Consider the following 27,743-nt stretch of genomic DNA (forward strand, 5'->3'; position numbering starts at 1 on the left):
TAAGTACTAAAAGGCTATGAATAAAAAATATTAAAACTAGTTCGCTGTGGTACGACGATTACGTGGCGGCGATCAAAAAGCGGCAAGACTTTGTAAATTAGATCAAAGAAAGCTACGCCGCTTTGGTTAAAAAATAGAAAGATTATGGGATTAAGATAAAGAGTAAGTAGAGTAAAAGTACGAGGACTATGCAAATATTTTGTATAATAATTTGATCATGAGGGGACTGTGTTCCGAAAGAATATCGCGGTTATTCACCTAAGAATAAAAATATCGTGTCACAATTCGATGAAAAATTACGTCACACTCGCCATATTCTTCTCCAAATCTAGCCCTTAGCGACTATGATCTGCTTGTAAATCTCAACATAACGCTCAAGGGAAATAGATTTGAATCAAATGATGAGATTTTTGCTGAAAGTGAAATGAATTTTAAGCGTCTTGACAAAACGTTCTATAAAGATGGCATAAAAATGTTAGGGAAGCGTTGAACTAATTGTACAGGAAAGAATGCTGAAGAGTAAAGTTGACCTTTGGAGAAGAAAATATTATTTTTCTCATTTAATCTCAGAATTTATTGAATGATGATTACTTGATTAACGTCACTTAACTATTTGTTCCAGCGCGTCTTCTAGCTTCTCTTTCAAAGTTAACCGCTTTCCCTGCTTGGCTATTTTGTCGTGTCTGTGTCCAACCTAAAGTAAGTCAATCGTCGTTAATTTTTTGAAATTTGTTCAACGTTTCCTTTATCACAAAGTGAGTAGTTGATCGACTCCTTTTTGTTACATATATATTTTCCATTGCTATTGAAGCGTATATTGAACGATTTAGTTTTGTAATTTCTTTGGACGAATCAGGTGTGTTTGCGAATAGTATTTTTAGATTCGAATAGGCGCCTTATAAACACAACTGAAGGCTCACTAAAGGGTCAAACTGATCTAAATCACATACATCTGCTTTCGAAGGTCTTGGTTCGTCACTTTACAAATCGAATGACAAATGTATCGAACAACTATCCATCCATAAAAGTATAGCAAATCACTTTCGCATGCCAAACAGAGTGCACTTCAATAGAATCCTGCTAAAATAGTTTCATTTTTGCACACACATGTAATCGCTTAACTGCGCCAGAGTGTATGTAAATTTTTTATTGAAAAAAAAAGTAGAAAAACTCAAAAGTAAATAAATAAAAAATTGGATCGTTAATCGCACTTAACACCAATTGAACTTTATAGCGTTAAGCTAAGATTATCAACATGACAAATGTTTCTCTTGCAAGTCATGATAGGTTTTGACTTTAAAGTCTCTAAATGTGATTATTATTTATGGAGAATAATTTTTTTTTTTTTTCATTTTGTTGTTGCAAAATTTTCAACTTTTTTATGTTATAATTTCAGGAAAGACCATATGTAGCACATGTGTATGTTACATATCTCAAATTTAAGATGAAGTCTTGCGAATGCACATTCTCTCTTCAAGATGAATGTATTGTGAATGAATACAAAATGAAAGTGACTTTTGATCTTTGTACAATTTTTCTGGAATTTAATGAATTTTTTGCAATTTTTCATTTTTATTAATAGTACGATTAAAATTTTAAACAAGGCTAAGATATCAATTTAAACTAGACAAGTCATGCTTGTATGTATTGGATAAAGCAATATTCATTCATTAATTCTGTTTGGAGCACTTTTATTTTATTTCCTTTCTTCTTTAAAATGTTTGCCTCAGTCAAGATTTGGACGACTTTAAGACATATCCACGCTATGCGTATTTGTTCCGTTGACTTTCTTTCGGCAATTAAAATCGTTATCGGAAATTAGGATAAGGAACACATTTTTAAAATAAATTCTGCGGTTTAGCTTTAGGCTTTAACAGGCGAATGAAAACAGCGATATAACAATCTGGGTCGCGTGACATTCTAAATGAGCGCATAAGCTTAACGCTACAGAGTTGCTTACTGATCTCTGCTGGTACCTGCAAGAATGAACTCTAGTTTAGTGAACAAATTAGCCAGAAAGACAACAACTATTCCTGTTCTTGAAGGCTGACTAGTATTACATGCTAAATGATATTAGGAGGTAAGTTTTAATAGAAAAAGGTTATCCATCTCTATGCCAATTGACGAACAATCGTTTGGCAAGCTTCCTTTCCAAGAAAAATAATAGCGTTCTTATAGGTTTTTTCTATTTTATAACATTATTGTAAAATTTATTTTATTTATTGAACAAGTAAGAACACAATGCTGGGTCAGAGCCCGCATAATTATGCATTTATTCATATACCTATTTTTAAAACAAGGCGTTATCGGGGAAGTGGTCGAATAAGCAGTTCGAGCCGAACAATTTTCAATAGGGTTTCTGCTGACGAGCACCGTCCCCCTAATCAATTTATGACTTTCTTTTAAATTCTACAGCCTTGAAAAATCTAAACTTTTTATTACGATTTTCACTACCATAAATAATTGAATAACAGTCAAATAAATCAAATATTGGATAGAGAGACTACAACATCTCCATATATATTAACTTAGATCAACTTTGAAGTTTAGGCTTTGTGTGATCTCTAATTGGCATAGTAAGTGTTGCGACCCTAATGACACATCTATCATGCCATAGCCCTCTGTAGCAGGTTGCATAAGTATGGAACGAGTAAAGTATTCAATTGAGTTGAGATAAGAACAACTCGTTTCTAATTTTAATAAATTATGTCATGCAAATACTTTTTTTTCTATACACTAATAACTTTCATATAAATAAAATCCTTCTCATTAATGTTGTACGTGTAGTGAGATAAATTAAACCATCATTTGACTATTTATTTACTAGTGATACATCACCAATTGGCAATACTTCGTAGTGTATAGTTAAAAGCAAAATACCTAAAACTCTCCTCTGGCAATACCAGTAAGATATAATTTAGTTTAGTTTTACATCGTAACTTGACAAAATCACTTTCTTTTCGTTCGATGAATTCTGAAATTAGTGAAAAATTTGTTGAAATTGTTAAGAAATTACATTAAAAACTGCAGAAAAGCTCTCGATTATATATAGAAATGTTTTCTTTGTGAAATAACATAAAAAAAAAACAAATAAAATTTTAGAAAATTTCTTAAGCCTAGATGAACGAACTTTGCACTACTGATATGTTTGCATATATTTGGCTGGTTAATGTTCTTAAAAGAAAAATTGGGAAAAATCGTAAGAGAAAAAAGAAGTTTTTGATTAAATTAGAATTCGTAAGTTTTCGTGTAAACGTCGCGTGTGTACGAATGTGTTATTCATTGCGAGGGTATATCCCCTATTACAGATAAGTTAATTTCTTTACAAGATAAAAGAGAAAATCGAAATTAAAGTTCCCATAAGTTTTCCTTTTTTAATGTAAAATAAGAAATTATTTTAACAAAACTATAGCAAGTGGAGGAAATTACGCTTATATATCTCCAGTTCCCTTAACCTTAATGATAAAAATTTTGCGATAAAGTTCGTCTCTCTGGGTAATGGAACAACATTTTAAATCATTTCGTGTCCGTTTGTGTAATGGGCGTAACAAAGTTGGACATTTATTTGGCCGTTTATCCAAGGTGAGTAGGTATTATTATATGTTTGCTTTATTTGTGAATCATTTTATAACAAATTATTTGTTTATATGCGAAATGTGAAAACGTTTACTATTCAATGTAGAATGAATTTTAGAAGATTCTGCTGATCCACTAGTCGAAACAGATTGCTATTCGCATTTATTTAAATTTTTCTTAGTTAGAGGTATGTTTGTGAGCAGAAGATGTCCCTTTTGTAAGTTTTTGGGGTTTTTAGTTTTTCTTTTAGTTTGTTTTATCACCGTCAAAATACTGTCATTTTAAAATACCATCTATGATGTTATGCTGTTTCAAATTGACAATGCAAGCAAAGGGATGAAAACAAGAAGATAAATTGGCGTTCTTTGTAACATAATACGACGTTCAAGCTTTGTAGCATGATCAAAATAGCGTTTTGGATTACGAAATCTGATATTGTCACGGATGCTATAAGGCTAGTCGTGCTTAAATGTTGTTGTTAGCCTATGGGTTTGAACAGGGGCACTTATGTACTTGTTTTATTTCGCCATAGCAGACCAAAAAAAAGAGGAACCAAAACACATTTTTGATATTTTTGACATATTGGAGAAGTCGTATTGCTAGCGCTGCCAGCGACGCTAATGGGGATTTATATTCCTAGTACTGAGATTCGGCAGTTAAATGTAAGACGTAAACGGCATTTTTGAATTACAAGAATTTTATGCTGTTTTTGACATAGATGAGAAAATAAATCGAGTTTTGGTGCTTCTGGGGTATATTTCTGGAATTATTTGGAAAATTTAATATGCTTTCGAGGCATATCTTGGCTGATGGCGTTATGTCCGTTAACCGTTATTGGAAGCCTGTATATCAGGAAACAACGACTCTAATCAAGTTTGGTGTATAAATTCCTTATTTTCTAATATTAATGGCAAACAATGATGATGACCTTGTTAAGGACAATTGAATTTGTTATTATCTTTTGAAAAGATTCTGATACCCTACAAACCCGTAACTAGATCTATGTAATACGTAGCAACGTGAGTGTTACAATGAAGTCAATAGACTCACTGCACAGTTGCAATTATAGTAATAAAATGTGAAGTACATGTAAATTTTTATATTTATATATATGTATATAAAAGTATTTCCTTTTGAAACCTGATTTTTTGACCCAATTTCTCCTTTTTCTTTATGGAGCGATAATCAAATCATTACATCATTTTTATAGGCGCGTTAATAATACTTTAAATGAAAAATGCAGGAAAAAAGAGTAAAAAAAAAAAAAAAAAAAAAAACAAGAACACAAGTAGCCTTCAATATGCATAACGTTTACATGTAAACTATTTTCCAGCGGCACATACACAATATGCCTTCGCTTAACTCTAACAAATATGCGAACTAATAAAATATTGATCAACATTAAAACAAAGTTTAATAGTGAACCGTAGCCGTGGCAAAACAATAAAAAAAGCAAAAAAAAAAAACTAATTTATGATAATGAAAGCATATTTTCTTGAAAAAAAAAAAAAAAAACCCGCAATCGTGGATTATCCTGTAGGCCATTATACTGCAAGAAATTAAAAAAACGGAATTTACTTGTTGTCGTTATTCATGCATGTGCACACACCTACGGAAATTATCAGAGCGGTGGTAGTTCAGTAAAAACGGGGGAAACTTTTCTCATTTAAAGTAATTCTTGATTGTGTAAATCTAGATCCCAGCCACGAATTTAACGGGTCGATTGCATATATTGTAATTCTTCGAAGACATCATTAGATGTTTCGTTAGAGCACAAGATTTTAGTATGGTAGCAAAGAAAAGAGCTGACGATTAAGCTTAATTGGGCTGATTTTTCTTTTGAAATGTGGATCACGACCCGAAATAATGGTTGCGCAATTTGAAAATGATGCACGTTCCGATCAACTTCACTTTGAAATTGAAGAATTTTTTAGAATTTCAATTCAGCCTGATACAATGATGATTTTTTATTGTCACATATGTATCTACATACACATATATATTGTGGTAGAAAATTCAAATTCACTTGACGTTTATCGCATTTTTGAAAATTTTTGTTTTCTTTTTAAGCACCTTTTTGCTTGTTTCTACTACGGCTTGAAAATTTTCTTAACGGTATATTGTTCTGAAATATATAAATGTACGTATGTCTATATTCACTTATCATCGTTGTATTGTCTTTCACAGAAAAGAGTGTGAAACTGTGTCAGTAATCTCAAGTAGTGTTTTGTCCGCTCTTGCTTCACTTTTGAATTGCTTTGAAAGTGATACGCACTGTTAGACGTTATTGGCAGGAATGCGTTTAGAATTGTTGATGCCTTCTTAACTGATTATTCTCAATTTTTTCAATTTTATTATTGTTAGTTATATGGCTTGAAGCCATTGAGTTGGCATTATATGGGTGTTGTTATATGTTATATGTTATACGTTACTAATATTGTTTAGTAAGTATGAGTATAACGCCATGCACTTCAAGTGTGCACCACATCTATTTTAGATTATTTATAAGGTTCCAATAGCCATGCTTAGATTTATAAATTAAACACCTTTAGTAAACGGGTCAGTAGCAAACAAAATAAATGGAAATGATGTTAAACGTTGCTCATAGCTTGAGAATAAATTCATGTAATAACAGCATTATTTATGTTCTTTAAGTTAGAATCAATCATAACCAGATCAGACCTTTATGAATTTTGTTTGCTAACTATAGGAAAGGGCTGGTAAATGAATTTATTTGCTTTTAACGGGCTTTTTAGATAAGTCATGACTTCACATTTGCAAGTTTTGCGAAAGGGAGGAAACAATTGAAGACCACGCTAAAACGAGTCTTTTATACCTTCTATTATTATTATATTTTTCAAATTAGGAAACAATAGAATCTGACTTCCTTCACTATGACATACACAGCTTTTTTTATTGAGGAACACTTGACGATTGATCCAGAGAGCTTTTTCATCTTCAGATTAATGTTTCAAATTCGAAGAGCTATTGGAAAGTACATTGCGTTCAATGCGTATTTGCAGTTCGAGTTCGTATGAGCAGCGGAGTAGGTAATACCCGCGACGAGTAAGTGCTCGTGGGTTCAAATCTCCATAGTTCACTTCGGTTGTAGCCATAGACAGTACACGTCCACTAGACAGTAGCCACCAGCTCCCTATTTCTTCCTGCCTTTTCTCTTTCTTTATTTGTTTCTGACCGTCATCGCGTTACGCGAATAAAGGACGTCCCCTACTTTTATATTTTAATGCCTTCAGTCGCTGGCATCCTAAACCGGATAAAGCAAGTTTAACAAGTACTAAAAGAAAAAGTGGAGGAAAAATCTATGAATGAATAAAAAGATAGATAGAAATAGATTCTTTCTCTCATTCTTAAATCAAATCGAAACGGGATTGAGAGCAGATCAAGCTAAATTAGAGAATTAGTAGGGTGGGTGGGAACGATGTGTGTTGAATTTCTGGTGAAGAACTCTCCAAGGGCACTAAGGCAGGGCGAAAAGGTGCATAACCACGATGTAAAAACCACACATGTGGCAGCTCCAAGACTAACTTCGAACAGCAATCGACAAAATAACTCTTATGTAAGATAACGAAGAACAATTTATATATTTTTATGAATATGCGCTCGTAAGATGTCACACTCGGCTAATCAGAACTTTTATAAAAAATAACGGGAGCAAGGAATTTTCATATATTCTTATGAATATGCGCTCACAAGATATCACACTCTGACAAAAGGGCGCAATTGAGTGTTACAGCTACTGCTGGAGTTGGGCTGCTGTGAATGAAAATCGCCGAAGGAAGCATCTAATGAGCTTGGCAAAAAAATGGCAAACGAAGAACACAAGACACAAATCTTTAACCTTACGAAAGATAAAACTATACGAGAAGAAATTCACTATAACGGGAACAAATTTGTTGCCAAATCTTTTCTTTATCAGTCAAACCCAGATGGATGTGATCAATTTGAAAACAATAGTAAGAGAAAAGTGATAGTTCTTTCTCTTCTTTTTCTCCAATCTATTGTGAGAATTTCTGCCCTAAGCCTATAAAATATTTATTACCATCCAGCTCGTAGCCTTCATAATAATTCATGTGAGGTAGAATTCTAAATTATGTTACTTACATGTCTTGTGTTTGTTACACTTAAAACTCTGTAATAGGTTACATTTCGGTACAAATTTTAATCAACTTTACCTGCAAGGTATCTAAGATTCAATTTAAGACTAATCTACAGTTTTCTTCTTATTTTTAATGAAGTATTTTGTTGTAGTTGCAATTTTTTTTTCATTTTTGGGTCACACGATGTTCTTTAATTAAATGACCCGTTTTTTCCGTCAATCAGTCAGTCAGTTATAACAAGTTCCTTGTATGTTCTGCATATATATCGGTGCAGTGTATTAATCTCATTACATACTAGTACATATATGTGAAAATACACAGGATTACATATGAAAAACTATGATCAATTTAATGAGAAAACTGCCGAAAAAAAAAAAATAAAAGAAAAAAATAAAAGTCAGGTAAAAAACTTAACAATATTTCGTCAAAAACCCCAAACATGCAATCAATGATTTTACTTATTCAGCCGGTAACTATGAATGTTTTGTTTTGTTGGTTGTGGTGAGTAGCTTGTTTTGTTCTCTCATTGTTTGCCTATTGTCTATCGGTTTGTCCGTCTATCCGCCCCACTAACTGTCTGCCTACAGGTGCTTCTTGCTGATCGATATGTATGTATGTATATATATATATATGTATGTATGTATGAATGTATATATGCATATATATAAATATACGTGCACTGACAATATTACACCATTATATGCGCGCATATGTGTCATTTTTGAAGTAGTAACTAAGTTGAATTCTCATGCCAATCAATACCAAAAAAAAAAAAAAGAAGAAAAACAACAAAAATATATATATATTTATAAAAGAAAAATCGCATCCATTGAAAGGCAATAATTTAAAATAAATCCAAAAATGTATTAGAAATTCTTGATTAGCTCGTACAATGATTGTTATAGGTATGACTGCAGCTAGTCAGTAAATAGTCAATGTTCAGTCAGAGCCGCTTTACGAAACAATCTAATTTTATATTTGACAAATGTCAACAAAATTCTTTCATCATTTAAAGACAAAAGGTGCCCGTCAATAGTCCTTTGTGTTCGCAATCTGTAATTTCACATCAATACCGATTTATAAGTGAATGTGAGTTCATAAAATAAGCATTTTTTTATACGTTTTATTAATTAATAAAAGTCTACCTAATGATGTGTCTTGCAACGTTCAGGAAGAAGTCCAAGAAATAACAATATCCAGAGTAATCGATAACGTTATAGTTGATTTATATTAAAAGTTGCATACGTTCGCATCTTTTTTTTTTAAGCATGCCGACCTCTTCCTATAAAACAGCTGTGTTTCGAGCCGCAGAATAGCTGGTTTCTTATTTATATTTTACTTAAATCATACATACATATATTATATATTATATAACAGAAAAACGGGGATTAATTTGACGCGGGCCGCCTCTATAGAATGTTTAGGGAAGAATCGCAATTCGAATGGTCACGTCCAAGGCAGAAAAGATTTTTTTTCTTTTTTTCAAATGTAGAAAGTCCATAATAAAACAAATTTCCCTTTCTGAAAAATTTATAGTCATATAGTATACCTTATGTAAAAATATAACCAGACATTATGAAAATCTTTGATTTTGTTCTTCAAAAGACTGGATGTCAACAGCAGAGGAATGCGGTAAAAATGAAAATTCTTACTTATTTCCTCTTTTCATTCAATTATTGGTCTTTCTCTTTCTTCTCTCTATCTCTCTTTATTATCTTTCTTACCAGATTTTTATTACTTTTTTTAAAATACGTTTTTGTACTTGTTTTTTTCCTTAGCGCACATCTCCCTATTTCCTACTTGCCTACATAATACCTACCTTTTCCTTTATCCGTTACTTATCATCTTAGCATCATTTTTTTCTGCTCTAGCAACTTCTTATCTCCCCTTCGTCGTGTTCCTGCTTTCTTATCCTTCTACTTTCCTATTCTCTCCTCTATGCAAGATTATTCCAAGACCACCTACTTAATCTTACTTTCCTATTTTTACATTCAAATCTCCTTAATACTTAGCCTTTACTCACTATTCCCCTTATAAGCCGACTTCTTAATTCAAAACTCTTGATCCTCTTAGCTCCACAGGCTACTGTTCTATGATCACGTATCCTTCCTTTATTTACTTTTATATTTCGCATTTCCCTCAACTATTAACTGCTTACTCTTCTAGCCATTACTCTGTCTATTCCATATCGATCTGTTTTCTTCTAAAACTCTTCCGATTACTAAAGTTTTTCTCAAAAGTTTGAATTACTTTTAACAGCACTTCAAAAGGATCGCTTTGTTCTATCGGCGATGTGAGAGTATATCAGGTTCCTTGAAGACCGTATATAGTTTTCTTACTTGTTTTACTTTAAATGTTTATGTGGACGGAATGTGTGTGTCAAAGGTATTTTTTTTTTATTTATTTATTTATAGATATGTTTTACTAGAGTCAAAATCGTGTTTACTCTCGAGCAACTTTGTTAAGAAGAATTTTTCAAAAATCTTAACCTTTGTTATGTTCATCAAAGTAGGTTTTTTTAACGGAGGCATGTGTAAAGGTATGAAATAAGTTTCTTCTTCAAATAATGTTCAATAAATGTAAGCCAAACGTAACAAATATTTTCATTTTGTTTATATGACAAGACACACAAGATAGAGAGACGCAAAATATATGCAAAAAGAAAAAAGAAAAAAAGCAAAAAAAATCGCGCTTTCTTATTCGTTTTCAATTTTTCTACTTCTGCTCATAAAAATATTCAAATGTATATAATTTGAGATTTTTTTCATTCGCAAGAACCGAAAGCGTAGTATAAAGGTATTAAGGCATCGCCTTCATTCGGTAGATAATTCTAGTGATTTTTATGGACAATTTTACAACATATAATACACAATGCCACAAACATCAAGCAAGCATTTTAATAATAATGCCCTTAAGTAATGCATTCTCGCATACCACGAGTGGCCATCAAGGCATAACTAGTTACCTTTTTTTTTTTTTTTTGCGAAATTAATATAAGCAAATGCATAGGGCTTTTTTTTTCGTGTCCTACCGCTCTTAGAAATAAATATGTAACCGTCAACAGTTAATAATAAGTTTTTAAGGCGAAAATATTGATATATGTGTTGCTGGCTGTGGTGTTGTTTCGAAGATCATTCAAAATCATTAATCAGTGCGATACATGGCAGATAGCTTTCGTGTTTTCTTTTTCTAGGCTTTTGGGCTATGAAAGTGCAAATGCGCATGCACATGCGATGTGACATGCATATATGTATATATATTTGTATACGTGCTTTTGCTATATGTGTAGGTCATATATGTTTAGCTATATTACCTAATTCATTTCTAGAGAAAACATTAAACACGTGATGATGTTTTTGCCACAAACTGTGTTTTGTCGGTTAGTGTTGATGTTTGTTATTGCTGCTTGTGCTGCTTCTGCTGCTAATGAAGTTGGCAATGATGATGAGTGAGTAATTTGTGATTTGACTTTGTTTCCTTGCTGCCTGCCTGCCTGACTGACTGGCTGTTTGCCTCACAGACCACAGACTTCAATGCATGCAAATTAACAAACGGGGGGGAAAAAAAAATAACGAAAAATAAAAAAAAATAAAAATCTAAAACACATTTCAGCACATCAGCTCTTAATGTTCATTAACCGTGCTATTGCCTATACTACAGACGTGATGTTTACAATGAACTTAACGCTGGTTGGTGTGGCATTTATTGTCATGTGCACGAGTATTGATTAGTTTTTGTTAGCTTGTTCGCCTCATACACAAACGAGCAAGAATTTTAAATTCAGCTCTGCCCGAATCTATTAGCGCCTATCGCTGGTATGCGAACGATATCGGGTAGTAAAACAGATTGAGTAGCACTTTGCTCGTTACATTAAAAGTATTAATAAATAAAATGTGCAAAGCTATCTCTAATTTTTTGTTTATATACAATTTTTTTTTTTTTAGAGATTTATATGATGTACAGCAAAGACGAACACTATCAACTCAAAAAGTTTCAAATAGTCTTAAAATCGTAAATTATTACATCAATCAATAAATTCTCAGTCAGACACATATATGACCATATTACTGACAGACAGACTCATATGATTCCTGGATAGTACCAACCTTTAGACAGTTTAGTTGAAATTTTTATGACATTTCGACCATTAGCTTACAAGTCACAGTATTTGCCTCGCGTCAGACGATGTTCGCCGGTTACTGTTCACCCCGTTGACTGTCTGTACGACTCTGAAGTGAAGTAATGAATCCACGTTTCATTCATTGTCACATACGGTATGGAAAAATTCCTTTTATCTCACCTAAACTCCGCCAAACAACTCTTTGAGTCATCAAGACGTTGTTGTTAAAAGTGAATGAATGCAACGTTCGCTTCGGATAGAGCGGTTCTCATAACCAAATGTTCATGTAAAATGGTAAATACACGGCGTTCTGATATCTTTAAAGGGTCAGGTATCTCATTTCGCTTTTCAATTTTCCAAGACCATTTTTTCCCGATGATTTTTTGTCGAGTTCAGGCGACCAGACCGTGCAACATCATCGGTGTAGTTAAAGTTAACAAACCACTTAGATATTTTTCCCCATCAAGAAGCAACGTCTAATCAAAATCCGATTACAAAGGTAGCACAACAACAATAACTTGTAACTTGTAAACCAATTGTTGGACTTTTGAGAAATTTCGACACGTGTCCTTTGAAGATTGACACGTGTCCCAGGATCTGCCAACAGTGCATTCACCAGACAGGAGATTTATTGATTAATATGTTAAGTTAAAGGGAATCAATTCAAATTTTCTGTTAGTTTATTTAGTTACTTCCTGGACTTTCACTTTTCAATAGTGTACTCTCGGGAAACATTTAACAAGTCTAATAAACTTGCTTTTGGGAGGTATAAGGAGAGAAGATAGCCATCAGATACATATCATACATCAGTCCGATACATATATTTAAGTGCAATAGAAAATATATGGTCATGGACCATACCTTATCATATCATGACTTGCTCTCTTTCTTTTTAGATGACTTAAATGCACTTCGTATCAATTTCTAGATAATTTTTTTAGTCGGAATGGATTGGAATGGGTGACTAGGTTTGAAGAATTCCCGATCGCGCTCAGCACATTCAAGTTGATAAAGCGAAAAGAGAAATGTGCGAACAACATTATCAACTGATAATAAAATTCTTTAGTTACATAATCAAAAATTTTTCTTTTCTTCTTTTTTGAATTTCAATTTGTGCTTATTTATGTGTCCCAGGCTATATATACATGCTTAATGCTATTTTCGTTATTTTTTGGCCTTTTTGAGTGTGTGTCTTGGAAAAACTAAGCTTAATATTGAGGGCATTTGACGTTTGGCAGGTACGTAAGTAATTGAAAGGTATGACCATGTCTTCAATACAAGACAAAGTTTATTGTTATTTTATTTTATGTAGTGGCATACCAAACTTTGACTTGACTAAAAATTAAAACGTTGTCGATATATGATCTTAGAGAAGTCGGTTTAAGTGTTTTTTTTGCGCTTAAAATGTTAAATCAATTATAGAAATTTGCTGCGGTTTTCACCGGCAGTATATATTTTGCCACTCCGATATATTTTTATGATATGAGAAAGTTTCTAAAAAAAAAAAAAAAAAATCAATATATTTGATTAAACCATAAAATCACATAAACAAATAAAAGTCAATGACATTTATTTTAATTATCGAAAGGTAATAAATTATCATTATTAGTAAACTATATATGTATATAGTGTATGTTGCTAACAATGAAAAAATTAATTTAAATAAATCTTATAAAAACAATGTATATATGGGTAATAAAAAAGAAGAAGAACAAATTTATGTAGTTTTAAGTTTCAACCCTTTGTGAGATTTATCAAGAAAGCTATCGAATTTTATTATTATTTAAATTTCATAAAGAAATTATTTCGCTACTTTTATGCATAATTTTTTATGATATATATATCCAATGGATTTTTATTAAATATATCTAAAGTATACGCTTGTATCCATGTACGTACAACTATCCTACTACTATGTTAAAGTAAGACCAATTTCATTTTTAGTTTTTTTTTTTAAAATCTACTTCGGTCCCTTTTTCGGAATAGTTCCGCACAAACGACACAACACTCAAATGATATTCCTTGGAGTCAGTTTGACCTGACGGAAAGAATTCATAGTGCACAACACCAAGAAAATCGAAAGAAAGAAGGAAACCGTTAATGTCACTCCGATTTCTTTGCGACCTTGTGGCGGATTTTTCTCCACGACATGCGGTCGATGATAGCGAGAAATCACATCTTCACACGTTAATGAACATCGGAGAAAACAAAACCACGCTCAGCTTAAAAGCTAATAACGTTTACGATATGAAATTTGATAGGGAAGTCTGCCACAATGCTACCAATTTAGAACAACAATATTTTGTACTATATAAATAACTTGCTACTATTTTAGAATACAACCGATACAACGAGACATTTTTAAAACTGACAATAGGAAGAAACTGTCAAAAGAAAGCTAATAGTCGGGGCAATAGAACTGTAATTTTAAGCTTGTACTAATTGAGGACTCTCCTTAAGTGTTTAGTACTTTTTTTGTCTAACAAGAGGTAGCCAACAATATTAAAAATTATGGACACCAGCAAGGCATACGTGTTGGTAGAAGTTGTTCCATATGTTATCGTTTGAAATGACAGGTTTTCAGCTTGTTAGGTTTTCAGCTTATCGTATACGATGTGTAGCTGAGCGTTCTTTTATGCTAAACATATAAAAAATGGAATTCCTATCCTCCGCTATGCATTTATGCCAAAAATAACGGTTCACTGAACCGATGCTTGCGTCCATCTTACATAAACTATAAAAGACTATAAAAGCCAAAGCCGTAACCAGTAAAAATAGCATTTTTCGTCGTCAGCGGTTTTTCGCAACATAACCCAGCCCATTTAAACTTTTTAAAAGTTATGTTATGTGCATATCGTTCCTGTTCGCGCGGCCTAACAAATTGCAAAAGTAGTAAACCAAAGTAGTAAACATCTTAGATCTTAATATATGCTGCGGGTTTACTTTACCGAATGTGAAGAAAGGACATATTGTCGCTATACCTTCTCTTCTTTTTCACTACATGTTACTTGGAATTTCATGCATTTTGAATGTAGAGCGAAAAAGTCTCGGGTCAGTTATCGACCAAAATCGATAATGAATTTGAATTTTGGTTTCATTATTCTCGATAGCGTTATTTTGCTATATAGACACACCGATGATATCCTAAATATTGTAACGAGAAGTCCAGCTCGATGTAAAACCAATCGAGTGCCATCAACCCAAGCTCAATCCGATGATATCGTTTTTGTTTTCCGTCTCGATAACGGGACACTCAAGCTGGCCCTTACTTTTTTTTGTGGATATTTCACTTATTTATTTTTTTTCATCACTCTCACAGACTATACTGCATACTTTATTAATTTTCGGAGCTCTTTAAAGCATGCATTGTGTTTACTGCTAGAAAGAAGTTCTTTGACAAGTGGAAAGAGTGTTGTAACTGAATACTATTAGCTAGCAACTGTTAACGGCTACAATCGAAATTCATGATATTCACGTGCGTATGCATTATGTAGGTTTATGTTTAAGAAAGTTTTGTGCATATTATGTTTTACGTAATTTAGAATCAATTTTTATTTAACAGATATAAGCGTTTACATGCATAACTGCACAAAAATATTCTCACAAGCAATAGAATTTTCGTTATGGCTTTGACTTTACGGCAATAATTTAAAATACCGTTGCATTTTTTCATACCAATAAGAATGAAGAAAAAAAGCAAATGCAGTTTTTGCACGTGCTAACATATCATTAAATGCACATTTATCATTATCAACGTGTCAGGTCATGAAAGCATATCAATGTTAAGGAATACAACAACAAAAGAAAATTTACAAAGTTACACATAAGATGATTTAAAAACTCATCAACAAAAGAAAGAAAAAGTTGCATTAAAATCCATATGATTTTTGAGGGACGAAGTAAAGCGTTAAGACAACAGCAACGAATTCTAATTCAAAATAAGTAAACTTTTTTTACTTAAATTTTTCTAAAATGATTTAATAAAAAAAAAAAAGAAAAAAACGAAGAGAATCCAAGGTTTTGTGTTTTTGTAATAAATGGGAAATATATATTAACGTTCAACCTGTTGTTGTCTAGCGAAACATCGTAATCATTATCATCATCATCATCATCATCATCATCACCAGTAGTAATTCATTGAGTGACTGATAGATAGACTTGGGTGAGTAAATTAATGTATCTGTGAGAAGGTAACCCACCTTATTGACCCAAATTGTGTGAGACATTGTAAGAAAACAAATGAAAACAAGTTTAGTTTAGTTTATATAGCGCTTTATTTTTCCTTTGTTTTTTTTTTTTTATTTTGTCTTAACCGAGGCGAAATTCCAAAAACAGAAATAGAGAAAAAAAAAAAAAGAAACGACAATAGCAAATATAATGAAATTGATGGTGGCCCCTGATGGGAATGAATGGTGTTAAGCATTAAACATTATTATTAAATTGTATAGTTTTTTCTTTAAGCCGATAATGGCTGCTGTTTTGAGGCATTTTCACGCGCGCACTCAAACACCAAGGTTGACTTTAATCAGTCGAGCGAAAAATTTAACCAATCATTGTAAATTGTAGACAATGAAAAGAGTTATTTAAACGAGATAAAGTAGTTGAAAATTAAAGGTTTTACGATGCGAACTAAAGCAGCAACGGTTCAGAACTTTCACTAGAAATTTTTTTTTTTTTTTTTTTACACACACACAAACCTACATGCAGACACACACACACAAACACGAAGGTACGTACTTCTGCACGGCATATAGCGCAATTACAAGCACCCAGAAGAATATATATTGGAGAAAATATGTAAATAATAGGGATTTTTTAAAGATGAGATATTAAGAGATTACATTTTCCTTCAATAAATTCTTCTAAAATCTACCTTTTTGGCACTCTTTCATTTACTGATCAGATGAGCATCAGATAAATGTAAAGTTCACTATACAAGTTAAATAAGTCAAATATATAGCAACTAAGGCTGGGGCCGAATTTCGCATACCCACCATCATTAATATCTTCGGCGCCCCCAGCTTTTATTCCTTATTATGAAAAAGCGAATGGGATAAAATTTACTCTTCACCTTTTATTTCACTGAAAGATATTGTTAAGAGAAGTTAATCTAACACGTTGTGACATCCACCATAATTAATTGAGAATTAACATGCTTAGCTATTCGTATTCTACTCTTCAATTCTTTTTATATGATACCCATATCAAAGGTATTGTAAAGAAAATATTTATCCACTACGTCGTGACGCCCACCATAATTAGTTTAGAATTAACACACTTAAGTTGTCACCTAATAGTCTCCTCTTATTTGATACCCACATCGCTGACATTATTAAGAAAATATTAATCCGCCAAGTCGTAGCGTTCACTTTATACATATTTTAGAATTAACGCATTTTGCATTTGAAGAATGTACAAAGTAGTTTTAAGCATTCTGCAGTGTTCACCTAACCTCAGAAAAGCGAAAAAAAAACGAAATTTATTCGTTTGAAACTTTGTGTGGACATGGCAGATGTTTCAACATAAATAGGAGACCTTTTCGTAAAATAAATGCGAAAAATTCATAAATCATTAACCGCAAATTTTGGTTTAGAAAACAGGAGTTGCGATAACCAATATGGCCCATTTTCAATACCGATAATCCTATGTGAAAAGACTTCCAATATTTCTATCAAATTTGAAGTCGACAACATACACCACACAAGGACTTATATACTTAAGAGGGTTTCTGAAGTTTCCTTTTGAGTATTGCAAACATCATGGTGAAATGAGTATGCACCCTATCCTTCAGTGGTGCATATAAAAATATTTTTAGAAAGTGAACAGTGCCTCGCAAAATTTTACCAGCAAACAAATCGGTAGGCAACGAACAGACAAATGAATCGACAGATTAATGAGCAGGGTGCGAATTAGACAAGAATGACTGAGATTACAGACGGCTAATTATGTGACGAGGAAATGGAAGCACTTGTCAGTGGATAGACCATCTGATGTGCTAAAATACCAAAATACTCCGCAGTAGTCTCGGAGTCTAAATACAGAACGGATGCAAAATACTGACAGCAATATAGATGAATGGAAAGGATGGACGCACTTAGACGAAGGCGAGCGGAACACCAAACAGAGAATTTAGGTTACGTTAGGATGATTAATACGTATTATTATTAAGTATTATTATATGTTCATATTTATATACATTTCTTCTCGATAATGTACTTTATTGCTTTGTTGAGTTATTTTCATTAAAGACCCCAAGTCTCATCGCTTAACATTCGGCTACTCATGACTGTCGGTCTGCATGGTCTTTGTTGTTGGGACTCTCCTGATGTTGACTTCAAGTTTGGTAGAACCATTGGAAGTCAGTGCAGCACAAACTGAACGCAACTCTGCTTTTCTTAAAAAATGGATTTTTGTCTGTTGTTCAAAAGTTCTAAATGTTAGAGAGCTGAAACTTCCCACATATATTTTGCGAAACACTTCACTCCTTACAGGCAAAATGGGTCTAAACAAGCGATTAAATTATCTTTCTTTCATTTTTTTGCCGTTTTATGTTTATTAGTCATAACGCCAACAAGACAGAGTGGTTAAAACTATTTTGTACATTCCTCAAATGAAGATATATTATCTGCCTAAAAATGGGTTAGCGCTGAAATGAATATGATAGACTTCGGAACCTGGCGAATTGATGTTTTCGTAATAGTACCAGCGATATGGGTATGAAATAAACGAATTTGGAGAATAGAATCCGAAAGCATAGTGATGGGTATACGAAATTCGGTCCGTATCGACTACAAATTGTTTTGCTCGATTTTTTCTTATGTAACTCATGAATGGATATATTATGCCTTACTCATCCTTATTAAGTAATATTATAATAATTACGTCATTAAAAAGAATATAGTAGGCAGTAAATCCTTTTATGTATATTTAAAGTTAAAAGCTTTCTACGAAACGCATGCTATGTAAGCAGTAAAGTTATTATACAGCTCGTTGGTAAACATTATAATTGGATTGTGATTAGATTGGAAAAAAGTAAAAGAATTAAAAATGGATTCGGTGGACTTGCAAATAGTTACTCGTAATAAGATATACCCTGTTTAAGAACTTGATACTAATGTGTTTACGATGAGAACTTCCTCACCTTGCAGCTAAGCATCCGCCAATAATGAAAGTCAGCATAATAATGAATTTAATATCTCGTTTATGTTTCGTGGTTACATTCATAAACAACGAAATAAATTTGCTTTTTCTTTTAGTTCTTTCTCCCTTTATTTTTTGAGTTTACTTGAAAAAAATTAATATTCACTAATTTTCTATTACGAAATTTAATAAAATGCTATAAATTGATTTGATTTGATTTCAAGTCACGATTTTGACCAAGTTCATATATGATTGCGCTATGATTTCTGGCGGTTTTAATCATTTCTCATGCATGCATACATATACATATATATATATATATATATATATAATATTTACACGTATATATATATATATAGCCTCTCTTTCTATCTTGCGCTATTTTAAGGATCTTGTCTTATTCTAAACTCATGTTATTTTATTACAATTTTTGTTGTTGTTCTTGTTTTCTTTTTAATATTACCCGGCCTTGTGTTGTTAAATTTATTTTTATTCTTTGGTTATGCGCAAGTATGTCGTTGTAGTAGTTACAAATAATACCTGTTTTCATGTAGAATAGTGCGGTTTTTAGTTGATTGTGGCATTTAATGGCACATACCGCATACATTCATACATTTGAACATACAAACATTCACTTTGCAATAAAGTTAATCTTCATCATTATCATCATCATCATTCTATGGCAGCTGAAGCTAAAGCAATATAAACGGCAGGGACACAAGAGCAGCCGAACAAAACAACAGAATCAACGGTAACATCTTGCCTAAGACATCTCTCTAATACATCATATCGATATTTCTGTTCTTTTTTTTTCGTTTTTTTTTTTTTTTTTTTTTCTTTCTTCATGCGCTTTCTTGGCTTATATGATTTTTTGCTTGTATTGTTTTTATTTTTTTTTTACGTTTCTTGTGTGCCTCCGTTGATTACCTCGATGTCAGACAAACGTTCATGCGAATAAACATACATGCAAAAAACACTGGATTTTTGCTGACATTTGTACAACAAGTGCGTTACTTCTTCCACTATGTACCTTCTATGGACTATATTACGAACAATTCATCATTATCATCATTGTCATTATTATCATCATTTCGAATTTTTATACCCATCACCGAACGCTTACGATTATATTTAGTTTGCGAAAGCCTTCGCAACACCCAAAGAGAAGCCTCGGAGATTCCATAATGGCATTTATTAATTTCTGCAACGAGTCAAATATTTCAGGCCTTTCTTTTCGTTCGTCTGTCATTCTGTTTGCGTAATATCTATGGTAAATATTCTCCTGGTCGCAAAAAGGCAGCAATCGCCTTCATATTTGACATTAAGATCTGTGTAAACACAGGTTGCTGTTGAAGTTAAGCAAAAAAACCGGTCAAATTAGACTCGGTTTTCAAAAAAAAAAATTATGGTTTTTGCTCGTGACTTGGAAAGTCACATAACAGAAAGAACGATAAACATTTAAATTTATATTCTATGGGTGGTCTTGCCGCACCTGCACAAGAATAGAAAAAATCTCCCACCCCCATAAAATGTTATATTATGTAATGCAGGGGAATTTATTGTTTTCCAATATTTTTGACTTTTTTCGGTTAACGATGATGCGTGTTAACGATTCGGTTGCAGCTAAAGGTAATTTTCTTGCTGGTTTTACTTCTATTGTTGTGTTTCGCGTCGTACACAACTAAAGTGAATGTCATCGCATAAGCAAGCATTTGATAATTCAACAATTTGAATTTTTTGAATATCAAAAACAATAACAACAACAATAACAACGTTTAATATGCCGTGCAGCAGGTTATAAATTTAAACAAACAATACAACAACAACAACAAATAAATAAATAAATAAACAAACTTTTGTTCTAATATAAGTGTAGTATAATCGATTACGTTGTTCTCTGTAACCGCTAGGTCAACGATTGTTAAACGGAAATGAAAGTTTATATGGAATACCAAATGGTGGAGTATACATCTCCTCATGCAAATAATAAAAATGCACATTTATTATGTTTGCTTATATCATATACAACGAAAGCGTAAAATATTGTAAAAAACGTCAAAGACAAATTCGTTCAATTTATGTTACAGATTAAAATGTTATGCAATTAAGTTTATTGCACATTAGAATGTTTATTGTAATCCTTTGCTCTTTCAAAAGGCATGACTATTTCTTCATAGATTACCATTGAGGCTCAAATTAGATTTCTTGTCTAAAGTTTATATAGTGTACGAGACAAAATCGTTTCAGAACCATTTACCTATTGTTTCTGATGATACATTGTGACTCTATGTGATAAGAAACATTATTAAAACATAGGTATGGATAGGTATAGGATGTATATAAGTTTACTCTTTTAAAAAAATAACTTAATTACTATTTAATAAAATGGCCTCCATTAGTGACATTTCTTAGAGTTCTAGGGAGATGTTGTTATGAAGTTCGCTTTTACTAGATACAGTCCGCATCACTAGATCGCGGATATTTTGATCAAGAGAAATGCACTTCAAAATTCTTTTACTTTACTACTTTGTCTTTCACAACAGTAGGAGTATTTATTTACAATAATATTTCTTAACAGTAGAATTATTTACAATTTATTTTGGCCGTACTCTCAGCTCAAATGTTCTTGCCCGACTCACTCTCCCTTCCACAAATATTCCATTTATGTACATTTTTACAAGCATGTTACTATACCTAAATTTATGGTTTTATTTCTAATCCCAGCCTGCTTTTCCTCTAATCGTTTTCATCAGCCTGCACCTGCATGACGAGCCTGCGATTGCTCATTTGGTTTTTCCTACTTTAGGGAATTTAGTATTAGGGAAAACTACTTAGCTGACATTAAGTGGATTTAGGATTTTCGTAACAATATTTATTTATTTATTCATTTTATTTATTTATTCTATTTACACATGAAACTCAACTGAAACAAATTGACAGTCGAGTTCAATTGACTCTTAAAGTAAATCTTATATTAATTAATATTAAAATAAATATAATAAAACACATAAGAAGGGAAAAGAAGAAAAAAAGCATGTACACAACTAGCATAGAGCCACACCCACAACCGGTAAAGGACCAAATTGCAAATGAACCCCTAAGCCATCGCAAACATGCAGAAGCTTCGCAATCGATAATAGTTAACAACAATTAATTTTCGGATCGTAATGAGTTTTTTAGGTTAAGAGCTAGTTTAAGTAAGACATAGGTAAATCACACCTATTCAGCAATGTTGCTTTAATGGACTTTGTGAATATGGTGACGTAATCTTTACATTTCAATCATATTTGTTGCTAAAGGTCATCGAGAAGAGAAGAAATTTTAAAAGACGGCGCCATCATCTTTAAAGGCTTTTAGCAGTTCACTCGTCCTTTGTTTGTGATGTTAAAGAAGATAAAGAACAACATTTCAAAAACAAATCAAGAACTTTTACTTGAAATACACAATGTAAACACACTCTCCCAGCAAATTAAATCCTGTTTATTAGAAGGCAAAGAGTCTTTTAAGGAATTTCTAATGAATAGTTTTGATTGCTACCAAGAAGAGAAACTTATTTGCCGAACTTGGTTTGGTGTTTTTACCAATGATTTGCGCATATAGCAGATCAACTCCAAACTAACTTCAGGACAAATATAAAATTTTCTTCATGGGGCAAGAACATTTTTAACACCTACTGCCGCTAACCACTAGCAGTATAGGTGGAAATGCACTGATATGTCTCGCATGTTCTGTCATATACATCGTCTGATATGCTGCATATGAGCATATATAGTAAGCATTTGTCATGTATTGTAAAGCGTCAACAACAGAAAAGTTTGCAATTTTAACAATGATATTTCTTTGCATTTGCTTGCAAGCTTCCATGTAAATGTCTGCGGAAAATCGAGCAGTGGGCGAGATGGGTGTCGTTGTCGCTCTCTCTGGTAATGAAAGCGATAAAACGAGAGTTGAAGATATTTCGCCCAATATGCCATCTATTGGGTTGATTTATTTCGAAAGGTGATAATCGTCGATTAGATTCGCCGATTGGTTCCAATTGGCGCCTTCTTGATCAGTAGACACCGAGAGCTCATCAAGAGAGTGTATCAAATTACATTCAAGGAGATTGTGCCTGCAGTGTTCTGAAATAGAGATGGGAACCTTACACATTAATAACTTAAGAACGCAAAAAAAAAATTGAGAAAATAAAATCATAAGCATAAGGACAAGACAATAAAGCTTACCCATGAAAGTTGATGAATCTATTCGTTCCTGCTGTGTTAGTCATGCGTTGTTGATAAGTGATTGAGATGATCGAGCTGAGTGTTTTCGCGGAAATTGAAAAAAAAATTAAAATCGGGCTGTAATCAAGTATTTTTTTTTAAAGGCAATTTCGGATACCGAAGAACATTGGAAAAGGGCAAAAACTGTAACGATTTGTAAAAATATTATTCAACTTTGCCATGTGTTGCTCGACGATCGTCAAATTATAGTTAGAGAGATAGCAGAATGTGTGACCATGTCTAAACAATGTTTTTGTCAAAAATTGTGTCCAGATTTAGTAATGAGGACGTACAATCACTGGTGGATGGGTAGCATGTGTGATATGAATTGAAGCTTGAATTGTTGTTCCGCTGAGCTTCTTCTCCACATTTTCAGATCCTCAGCGGCTACTTTAAATTTGTTTATAAATCTCAAAAGTGTTCTCCAGGGAAAATATTTGGATCATTTGATCATGGAGATTGAAATATTGAAAATATTGCTTGGCTTAAAAGATTTTAATGCGCTTGGAAGGGTCTAAGTTGGCGAGTAAAGTTGCTCTTCTTATTTAAGTTAGAATCCCTCTATGCGGCGTAAATCAACACGATATGCTATCTTGTTCGCGTAGGTACAACATATCGTATACGGAAACCATATAAAGGAACCAAGATATTATTGCTAAGAACTCAGTCGACGGACCATAGGCAACAATTACACTAAACGGATTTCGCCTTTCACTCTGATTAAAAAACATGTGTATTTTATGATATTTTCATTGCATATTTCTATGCGTAACAAATATTTGACAAATGTGTTTTACAGCATTTAGTGGCCATCGAACGAGTTTTCCTTTTTCAGTTGACTAAAACTTGGTACGGTATGATTTTTTTTTTTTTTTAAGTGCTATTAATTATACCGTCTTTAACTATAACGAAAAATCTGATAAAAGCTAGATACAAACAAATAAGTGCATTCATTGTTTTCTTATTTGTTTTTACATTAGTTTATGTTTTCGTTTTTTTTTTTTTTTTTCTCTTTATTTAAATTTAATTTATACAATTTCACTCTTATTGTACATGCAAATAGATAATTATGTAGAAAACGTTGTTGTTGAAGAAGTTAGTTATATGATAGAATAGCAATGAATCGCATTAAGCATTAAAAGAGTAAACGATGTACTACCGTGGCATCTCATGGCCGTGCGCAATGAAAGATATACAACAGAAGGCCCTGGGAATTAGGGTAATTGATGTTTAGCTGCACTTTTACCCGCAAACGTGGTGGACAAACTACCAAAAATTCCAATGACAATAATCTAAAGTAAATGTTTATAAATAAATTAGTTAAACGCAAACGTTGAGCTACCCTATCCCATAACGATAGGTAATTGCAACAGCTAATATCATGCATCATGAAAATATAGATATAAGTGGATGCTGTGGGCTTAAAACTGGCGTAGCATAAAATGGGAGCACCTGCGGGAAATAAACGCAAAAGCGTCCAACTTTGACGCCGCTATACAGTTGTACGTGGAAGTGATAATCTATTATCGATGAAGTTTCACGCCCCGCGATACCGCGCAAAGAAAGTGACAAATATCTAAATGTTATTGATTAGGGTTATGCAAGTACAGCAGCCTTGGAGAAGATTACACAAAGATTAATATCGGTAATCATAACCTCACTTTCTGATATCGTGGCGCTAAAGGCAATGAAAGGATAGTTAGGTGGATATGTAGCTATTCCGTGCTGAGGAAACTGAGAGTGAGAATGTCACCCTCGCACGTGAAGCGAAGCTCCGACAACTAAAATGCCGCGCATTAATTCCTAACGGTAATCCCAAGCCAAAGAGGAATTGAAGAGTACTTACGTGGATAAGGTTTACAAGTCTACACTCGACGGGAGGTGAATGTTGCTGCCAATGATACGTGCCGGGAATATCTGTGAAAAGTCCAAGTTCAGCGTTAGCTTATAAATCCAGATTTACTTATAATCACTTGTAGGGTATAAAAACCACAATATTAACAATAATAGTGTCTAGTTGCTGGTGCTTGATAGAAAAGTTTTGTGGAATTTTTTTTCCTATTTTTTTAGCAAAATAAGAAAATAAAAAAAATCAGTGGCAAATAGGCAGAGACCTCAGAAGAAAAGAAAACAGCACACAAATTGGGTTGATTATATGCGTTCAATTATTTGTTTGAGGCTGTTGAAGAGGAGACGATAAGGGAACGAAATCATCGTGCGCACTTACTGACGCATATACACGTATAAACGAATATATATATATATATATATATATATATATAAATATATATACATGGAGAGACAGACATACGTATATAGTGTTAGCTACTGTTATTATTATGGTACAAATGTTCTTTTGGGTACTATATGTATACTGGTTAATGCTTAACGGTTTTAATTTCAGATACTGAATCATTGATTAAGTCAAAGTCAAAAGTGGCAACATCATCACGTCGTCATGAGGCCGTCATGGTATCAAGATTTCTTCAATATTCCCTGCGCAGCATAACTTTCCACTTCTTTAAAGAGGGAGAAAAAATCAAAAAAAAAAAAAAAACAAAGCACACATTTGACCCTTGTACCAAATGCTGCCGCTGCTGCTAATGTTGCTACTACTAAATGTACAACCCGTAACTGCTCAATGAAAAGCAATACTCATTAAACAACACGTAACGTATGCATGTGTGCGCTTAAACAAATAGCAACTTAAGTTTATATTTCTGTTTTCCTATTTGTTCCTTTTTGTTGGATATTTTTTTTATTTTTATTTTTTTTTGGCTAAGTGGCCTTAGCCAAGGTTGCATCTTAATTAACGTTTCTATAATATGTTTTATCGTTGCTTTTCAAATCGCCAACAAAAAAAAAGAAAAAAAAAAAAAAAAAATTAAAAAAGAAGTAGGTAATAGCCTAGGAAAGTATTTAGCTTCGCTTTACGGTTTTGAAAATTTAATTTGTTAATATTTGCTCTTAGCACTGGTAACTAATACGTATTTAATGTAAAATCTCAAAAAATCTCAAAGTAACCGAATATATAACATATAAATACATATATATATATATATATATATATCTAAGCATGCGTTTGTAAACGAAGATTTTATTGAAAATTGTTTCATAAACGCATACCAAGCGTTAATGAATTTCAAAAAAGATTCAATTTAAATGTAATTAATTTTTATGATAAAAAAAAGTTCCTAGGAACGCTTTCATCCAATATAAATTTCTTGAATAGCATTATTACAGTAAATGTCTTGCGAAAAAGATGAGGAATCAAATTGAAATGGTATCAGCGCTTTTGACAACCTGCACTTACTTCGCCGCACATACCTGATTCGGGAATTACTGCATAAACGTTATCCGATCGAATGGATGGCGCATCTATCTTTTCTAAGCGCTTTTTTCCTGTTGACCTCTTAGCTCCACTAATTATTGAAAAAAGCTGTTCGGTTAGATTTTCTTTTTATTCGTTACACTGATTAGTTCTGTCATTCAAGAATAGAAATTCTCAGATACGAGGTCAGTTCCTTATTTCGTAATCTTGTATACTTGTTTTGTTTGTTTGATTAATTTCACTTTCCAAAAAAATTTGGTTTGCCATGACTCGGACACAGGTGAACGAGGTGAAAAGTAAAGCGGGGGAACACATCAAAAACTACCATAAATGATAAAATTGCATAAAATTTATTTTAATCCGATAAGATATTAAATCGACAGCATTACTAACCTAAATCTATGGTTCAACTAACCGAAAATGAAGTAAACTTGTTGTTCTACGCGTAAAAGTGTGTCGTTACATTAGATTTATATTAATACTGATAGGAATCGAATTTCAATGATTGCATATGTTGCACACTATAACACTGTTACACTCTTTCCTTTCTTAACATTGGCATGCATTGCAAAATGCAAAAAAAAAAAAAAATTTGTGACAAAACTGGGCAAATGTTTTGGTTTTTTTTTTTTTTTTGGTATACTGGAACTTGAGTTTAAATATGCATGCCAAACAATATATCATTTAAGGTGAGCACATACATGCTTACACGATATATATGCTACATTATTGCCCTGTTACGATTTGTTTAGTGTAGTGACTTGGCAAAGAGAAGTGTTTTAGTACACAAACGCTCTTCTGTTACGCGCTTTAACAAGTTTCTCTTCTAGCTAGAAGACAGAAAATAATGTGTAACAACTACTGCAAGAACTTCCGTGACATTTATAACAGTTGTGCGTTTGCGTTTGCGTTGGTTCTGCATGAAAACAATAAACAAAATGAAATTAAATGCAACGTACGTTAAATTTGTATTGCAAATGTCATGGGTTTAATCGCAAGTACGGTCCCTTACTTTGCCCACAAAAATCGTACATCGTATCATATTGTAAGAATGACCCTAAAGAGAGAGATGAAAAGTTTCCATTAATTTTGAAGCAAATACGGCCAATTTCAAGGCGCATTGAAAGCGAATAAAAAAATTATATTCAGTCGGAATGATTGAATCCCTTATATCCATCATTCTCTCTTGAAACAAA

The 27,743-nt window shown here is 32.7% G+C and overlaps 1 protein-coding gene across 1 annotated transcript in view; it reads left to right on the forward strand.

Moving 5' to 3' along the window:
* The first annotated feature begins 3,313 nt into the window (after nucleotides 1-3,313).
* The window catches only part of LOC119641829, a 209,699-nt gene continuing 185,269 nt past the window's right edge, over nucleotides 3,314-27,743 (forward strand). The window contains exon 1 of the mRNA XM_038040696.1: nucleotides 3,314-3,582. The gene's annotated coding sequence lies outside the window, so the exon portion shown is untranslated. The remainder of the gene's footprint in view (nucleotides 3,583-27,743) is intronic.

Source organism: Glossina fuscipes, unplaced genomic scaffold (genome assembly GCF_014805625.2).
Source record: "Glossina fuscipes isolate IAEA_lab_2018 unplaced genomic scaffold, Yale_Gfus_2 180, whole genome shotgun sequence".
Lineage (NCBI taxonomy): Eukaryota > Metazoa > Arthropoda > Insecta > Diptera > Glossinidae > Glossina > Glossina fuscipes.